The sequence below is a fragment of the Humulus lupulus genome, chromosome 3 (genome assembly GCF_963169125.1).
Source record: "Humulus lupulus chromosome 3, drHumLupu1.1, whole genome shotgun sequence".
Classification (NCBI taxonomy): Eukaryota; Viridiplantae; Streptophyta; class Magnoliopsida; order Rosales; family Cannabaceae; genus Humulus; species Humulus lupulus.
In genome coordinates, this window is record NC_084795.1 from 235,648,251 (window position 1) to 235,656,447 (window position 8,197).

Genomic DNA, 8,197 nt, shown 5'->3' on the forward strand with positions numbered 1-8,197 from the left:
CTTGGCAACCATCTCCTCCGAGCGGCGCCAATCGGTACTCACGGTCAGAATCCCCTGCGATTAGAGAAAAAAATAAAAAAGCTATTAGTATTAATCAAAGAGATAAGCAATCAAACCACACTGAAAGCGGTGACTTACAGTGAGTAGTTTGTTCATCGCGCTAAGGAGTTGGTCGACCAGCATGGTTGGAGCGCTATTGAAGGATTCCAAACTATGGGCCACTTCTTGTGGTTGTAGAGGATATAAAGGGCAGAAAGTACCCTATATCCATTGGGAGTGCTTTGGAAAGGGGAAAACTCAAAATAATTGGCCACCCCCTGGAAGAACGGATGCAGAGGCAAGGTTTCCCCTGCCTCAATGTGATACCTCAACCAGGCGCTGAAGGCGCCCCCAGGCAGGTTTTCCCACTGGTCGATTGAAGGCTTGATGATGGTTATCCAAGGAAGGTTGTACTTCTTGAGATAATTTCCTACCATCCTAGCTATAATAATACTAAGAGGCACTACGTACCATTCGACCTCTGGTCAAAGGACGTCACAAGGTCGGGCTTTGGTTTGAATTTCTGGCGGGGAAGTGTTTGCAGGTTGGGGGTTGTTGGAGAAGTTTTAGCCCGAGGGGCAGGTTGATTAGCAAAAGGCTGAGTTGTTTTGTTTTGTCTTTGTGCAATGGATTTGACGCAACCCATATTGGTTGGGCTGGTCGAAGGTATGTTTGTGGAGTTGTGTTGAGAAAAAGGAATTTATGAGAATTGCAACGACGACTGTTCTTGATCTTCGAACAATAGTGTGAGCAAGTCATCGTCAATCGGCCTCTCACCTCCGCACAGGTCGTGCATGAAAATCTGCGAATAGAGAAAGGGAGATGAGAATCAACGACCAATAGACAAAAGAAGTGGAAGCGTTGGGATAACATTGCTCGTGTATAAAAGTTAAGTTTTTATACAACCAACAACATTCTAATGTAAACACTAAATAGTATGCGAATAGTGTGGAAAAATGATTAAAAAGCAGAAGTGAAAAGTTTTTCAAGAAAAACTTTTCGACTTTGAGAGAGGGCGGGAAAAACCCAGTTTTTTTCGAGTGCTTAAAAATCAAATTTTTACTTTGATTTTGTGCCCTATTCTATCATGTTACTACCTACTAGCTCGATTACCCCAAATCATTTTTTTTCAAGAACAGTCAGAAACTCAGATACCAACATATCAGAAAACTCAAGGGATAACTATTGCACGACATCTCAGAGACAAAGAAGTTCAAGAAACTTACTTGGATAAAAATTGATACAAATTCACGAAAGTTGATTCGAGGGGCTGGACAAATAATCCATGGATCACCGAAGTCATCTGAGTTTTCTGGGTTCTTTGTTCTTCATTCTTCAGTGTTCTTGAGGAAAAAAGGGAGAGTATAAAGTAAAAAGTGAAACTGAGGGGTTATTTATATTTGTCAAGGAACGATTAATAAGGTAATGATGGGGGATGATTTTTCGAGGCATGGAAAAATGTGATAGCCGTCAAATTTCTTTTTGGGAAACTGCAATGACATGATTGGTTACCTTTTTCGAAAAGGCATTGATGGCTCTGACAGGTCACGCGGAATGTCGATCGTTTAAGTTTACTTTATGCTGGTCGCAATAAAATAAACTTGGGGGGAAAATGTTTACCCAAAAATGGACTACCTGATGACGTGGCAGGATTAATCTACACGTGGGATGCACGTGACAGTTTTAAGTGAGCGTATCCTACTTGGCCATCGACCAGGAGATCATTGGCTTATCAAGTATCATTATTATGGGCGACCAGCCTGATCGCATATACTCAGTTATTTCCTTCTAATATGCAATCTTGTAATTATGTATTAATTGTAATTTTTATTATTATTTAGATACGCATGTATTAAGTGTGATTAAGGCCCATTGGCCCATGTAGACCTCCTTGAGCATATATATAAGAATCAAAGGGCTCAAGAGATGGGACTTTTGACTTTCGAACATTTGGCTTGAGAACGCTTGAGCTGAGAGATTCTAAGAGAGAAAAAGAGTGTTGTTATCCATCACAATTGTATTTATTTGAGATTTAGTGAAACTCGTGAATCCTAGTTCATTGATCACTGTTCTTGGAATATTACATCAATAAGAACACGAAGTGGACGTAGGTTGTTACCATTCTATTTGGGCAGAACCACTATAAATTATTTGTGTCGTTTATCTTTTTGTCTAGAGTTCTTCTCATTTTCATCTTACTTTATATCGTTTATCTGACTCCATGTCATTGACCAATTCGAGGGTCAACATTTATATAATTCAAAATGGATATGGAAAAATGGTGGCATTGGCTCAACAAGACTACATCTCATGGCTCGAGATCAAGGCATTCTTAATCAGGCCTTAGCTAGTATAGGTTACATTTTTGTGTATATTTTACAAGTGTTGTAATTTTTTCTAGAAATACTCAAAAAGTTACCAACCCGCATTTATTTATATATTATAGATTTTTGAATATTATTAAAATGTTTAATATTTTTTCATGCATTATAGCATGCCATTCATATACCTACACAGTACACAATTAGCATGCATTACATTCACGTAGAAACATGATATTAGGAACGTCGTATATTTTGTTATATGTTTATTTATGATAACTCATATAATAATAAATTTATTCTTAATTAGTTACGATGGTAAATTAAAATTAAAGTTGTTTAATCTATTATTTTAATGAAAAATATTTTATTAAAATAAAAATAATATTGTTGTAATTAAAGCATAACTAAAATTAGAATTAAGGGCACAATTTATTCATTTTATTTTGCTCAATTAGATTAGTAATTATTAAAATATGATTTGGTAAAAATAATTTATTTTTATGTCCAAATTTAAAAATATTGATTGTTTTGAAAAATACACTTTTCCAAAATAGTGAGTGGGAGAGGGAGTTATGACAATAAGTCTTGTTGACGGTGAAATCTCGTCAACGAAATTAGGTCGGAAAACTTAAAGGTAAATGCGGCGTAGTTTAGATAAGAACTTAGAATTAACTTACGAAAGGATAAACATAGATGAACAATGGAGTGAAAAATGTATATTGCTTAATAGCCTCTGCATACAATGAATTTTCCAACCCCTTTCTCTGTGGAAGTGGGGTTCATTTTATAGTAGGCTCTAATGGCCCTGGGTACATGGTGGTCCAGGGGACCAGATGGTACACGAGTACACTAACAGGAGAGTGGTTCCAGGGGTAGTGGTGTCGGCTCTGGTACAAGGTCAGAGATCATGGGAGCACCTCACCTTCTGTACCTGGTCATGCCTCCACTACCTTCCTGGTACGGGTGTCAGAGGAGTGGCTGGTGAGGACAACAGGTGGTACTTTGTTTGTACCTCCACTACTTATCTGACGTGGGTACTATATCCGTACTCTAACTCCTTTCAGTTCGTCAGTGGACTCCGTACCTCATGAGATCAATACCATGCGACCCTCGTTTGCAAGGCATAGATGCGAGGCGGTAATGACCCATGCACTGGCCGTCCCTTGCAAGGCTCCTAGTGGCGAGGGGCCTAGCTATACTTGTCTCCTTGCGGCATGGATCCAGACTAGTGACGCGATGGTGCGACGGCCTCCCGAGAAGATGGTGGCCCACGGGCCTCGCTGGGGGCGTGTCCCTGATGGCCTCGCTGGGGGCGTGTGCCTGATGGCCTCGCTAGGAGGCGTGCGTGCCTGATGGCCTCGCTGGGGTGTGTGCCTGATGGCCTCGCTAGGAGGCGTGCGTGCCTGATGGCCTTGCTAGGAGGTGTGCGTGCCTGATGGCCTCGCTGGGGGCGTGTGCCTGATGGCCTCGCTGGAGGCATGCGTGCCTGATGGCCTCGCTGGGGGCGTGTGCCTGATGGCCTCGCTGGAGGCGTGCGTGGCTGACGGCCTCGCTGGGGGCGTGCGTGCCTGATGGCCTCGCTGGGGGCGTGTGCCTGATGGCCTCGCTGGAGGCGTGCGTGCCTGATGGCCTCGCTGGGGGCGTTTGCCTAATGGCCTCGCTAGGGGCGTGTGCCTGATGGCCTTGCTAGGAGGCGTGTGTGCCTGATGGCCTTGCTAGGAGGCGTGTGTGCCTGATGGCCTTGCTCGGGGCACGTTGGACCTCACTATGTGTGGGCCTTGTGCACCTATCCTCTTGCAGTATTCATTGTGGCCCCTTAGCTTAGCAGGGCCAAACCTTGTGGCTCATAATGTGTTGTTTCTCATGAGATGATCTCCTGTATTCAACAAGGCATACAGGCTCAAGCCCAATAGCATGAATAAGTGACCTTTATCCCTATGTTCCGACCAGGGACTAAAGAGTTTTTATTTGGTGGATTTTTGGCATCCACAAGTCTCATGGTCTCCATTATTGGTTGAACACCGAGAGGCATAGGAATGGCCTCATATCGCCTTCGTTTGCGGTCTCCCTAAGGAAAGGCTTCCGAGTATGTTTACTTTATCTCAAGGTTGAATTCTCTTATGAGTATATAATTAATGATGTATTTCAATTTTGACTGACCCTAAGGCATACTCTTCAGTTAAGTCATTAATCGAAAAATAATGGGTTATACTTTGAAGGTGTGTCTAGGCTTTTGAGCACGACTAGTAAATCTTGACCCAACTAGTGTTAGTTCATTAGTCGAAAGAGAAAAATCCATTTTTAAGTTTTCACTTATGAAATTGAGATTTGTCTCAAAATTAATTTGGAATTAGTCTAACCTATCCCAAGGCTGGTCAATTAATTTTCAAATTAATTTATCATGGATTAGTACTTTTTATGTGTTTTTTATATGTTGCATTCATGCATCGTGTTTACTTTTCCAAATAATATATGGTATTTGCTATATGTTTTAATTCATTATATTTTGTTTATTTATTTATTTCCAGCAGCAATGGTTAATTCTCTTAATCTTGATCAAGGACCTCAAAATGTGACAGAACTAGTGAATCCTTATGAAGACTTCCTAAGTACTTTTCATTTAGACTTCAACAATCTTGATGATTGGTACAGAGTAATACATATAGTTCTGAGTAAACTAAAAGTGTATGATGCAATCATTGATGTGCCTCGAGATTAGCCATCAACTTTATCTGATTATGATGATCATAAAAAATATGCGGATTGGATAAGATCTGATTATCAGGTTCGTCATTGCATATTGAAGACTATGCCTGAGGATATTAAATGGAGATATGTAAACCTCGATTCCACATTCGAGATAGGGGAAAAGATCAAAAGAGACTCTATTGATCACTTGAGATGTTTGCAAGAAGAAAGGGTAAATATGTTTTACACATCTCCTTTTAATATATTTGAATAGTTTATTCAAATTTGTATGCCACAAACCATATTTTTCATCTTGTTTTCAGGAACGCATTATTCAAAAAAAGAAAGAAATGCGGAAAAGAAACAAGAAGAGGATTGTAGATTGGCAGACCAAGGAATGACTGGCATGGAACTTAGTTTTTAATTTCAAACTTTCTATTAAGTCTGAATCTTTAAATTGGTTCTAGACTTCTTTGTAGAAACTTTATTTTAGATTCCTTTATTGATAAATGAACAAGTTTAATATTTCTTTTAAATAATAAATTCAGTTGTTATTTCTTAAATATATTTGTTCTACCTATTTCATCAATGTGTATATTGATAATTATGAATTATTTATTATTGTCCAAATCATAGATTTAATAAAGAAGACATATTATTCCAACAACAATTAAGTGAAACATATATGTGAATTATTTTTTAGATTGATTTATAATTAAACAGACATATAAAACAAATAAAAGACAATCTTTCATTAGAATCTTCCATTGGTTCTCTCCCTGTTTATATAGTCTATTAATTAAAATTAACCAAAAACTTTTCTCTTATAAAGGCTCAAAAATCACATAATCATTTAGCTAATACATAAAGATGTATGTTGAACCTTTTAATGTTCAAAGCTAAAAGAGATAATAAATATTAAGTCAATATTGATTGAAATTATTTTAAGATATGTTTACCTTTGTTGAATGCAAAAGAAATTTCTAGAAATTTTCATGCAACATTCAAAGTAAAGTCACTTAAAGACATGTTTGATCTGATCAAAAGGAAGTCTCAACTTGAATTTAGAATTCAAGTAATTTTCATGAGAACTTGGAATTCAAACCCAACTCACATACAACTAGAATAATAAGTAACAATAGTATTTGTAAATGAAATATTATCATATTACATAAGATTAAATAGAAAATGAGTGATCATTATTTTCTTAATTATTTCTATAATTTTGACACTTGTTATACTCTATACATGTTTGATTGTACATCATCAAAGACCTAAAAGTTAGGATGAACAAGTAGTAATGTGAATAATTGAAAGTTTTCCATAAAATTATTTAGTGAAATAATTTAATGATTATAAAGAGATTACAAAAGTATTTGTATCTCTTAAATGTTACTTTAATGAAGCATGATTATTATAATCACTATATTTCTATGTAACTTGTACTAGAAATAATGACTATAAGTCAAGTAACCGAGTTACTGATAATTAACAATGATAAAACCAAAGAATATCATAAATTTTGTAAAGCGTTATTATAGTGGGAGCGTTAGTTAGTAACTACTTCGTTACTAACATAAAGTTTAGTTGGTTGTGTCTAAATACAATCTAACTATGTTTCGTTCACATACTAGTATGCAATGAAAGATTTTAACTAAGAACAATGGTTGAAACAACATGAATCTAGAAATAGAATTTGGAATTCCTATGACATCTGGATTCTTGAACATCCAACTAAAGTTCATTAAACTTTAGTTTGAAATAGGATATTCAAGATCAAGAGGAGAACAGAGGAAAGTATAGATTGTTCAAAGCAAGGTTAATAGCAGGAGACTATAAACAGAAAGAAGAAATTTATTACTCGAATAATTACCTTCTAATGTAACCAAGCTTAAATTTGTTTACATGCTATTATTCATTGCTTTTTGCATGGATTATGAGATTTATTAAAATGAATGTCTAAATAGTCTTTTCTGAATGGCCGACATGACAAAACCGTTTGAAGATCTCAACCGAAAAGATTCGAAATAAAAGATCAAAACCAAAGTTGTTTGCAAGGCTTCTTAAATCCACTTTCGGATTTAAACGAGTCATCAGATCTTAAATATCTTTGATTTAATCAAAGATTTTGTTGTGATTTTCATTCTTCATGTTGATAACATTCTGATCATTGTGAATGATGTAGAGAAATTATCAAAAGTAAAGAAATGGTTAGTTGAACATTTCTAAATATTAGATTTGGAAAATCCAAATATGTTCTATACATTCAAATCATTAGAGATTGAAAGAACAATCTTTTGGCACTGTCTCAAGCAACTTATATAGATAAGAAGCTTAAATACTTTAGTTTGCAAAAGTCCAAGAAAGTATTTTTGCCTTCCCAATCAGGAGGATGTATTATCTAAAGAATAATGTCTATTTATTCTTTTACAAGAAAAAAAGGACATGAGACAGTATTCCTACAACTCAGTGATGGACTATTTAATGTATCGAATGTTATGTGTTCAAATTGACATTTTTTAAAGAGTGGGAATTGCCAGCAGTTGTCAATCCAATTTTGGATTGAGGCATTGAATAATTATAAGGACTTGATTTTTTGAGTATCTTGAATATGGCAGTGACCTAAAATCCAAAAGGATGAACTGATTTTCAATCAGATAGAAATCTTCAAAGATCGATATTAGAATCAATTTCTATAACTATGGAGGAAACACATTAATCTGGAAATGTGTTGGACATTTCAGAATAGTGTATTCCACCATAGAAGCTGAAATGTAACAGCTACTGAGCAGTTAAATAGGCTATTTGATTTAGTTGAGTTCTTTACCATTCTGGAAAGGGTTTCAGACTTGAATAAGCTACTAGTACCTCATTGTGAAAGCAATGGAGATATAACTATTCTAGAAGAACTGAGAAATCATGAGAGGGGAAAAGCACATGAAATGAAGTATCATTTAATTTGAGTCAATTTTACATAATTGATGTAACGATCTTGAAGATAGCTTAAAAATTATTTTTTACAAAACTGTATACAAAGATTTTGTTAGACCTATTCATTTAGGATAATGTGAGTGACACATTGAGAGAGATGCCTCAATTGCTTTAGGGCAAGTGGGAGATTGTTAGGAATCGTGTCCTTAAAGTAA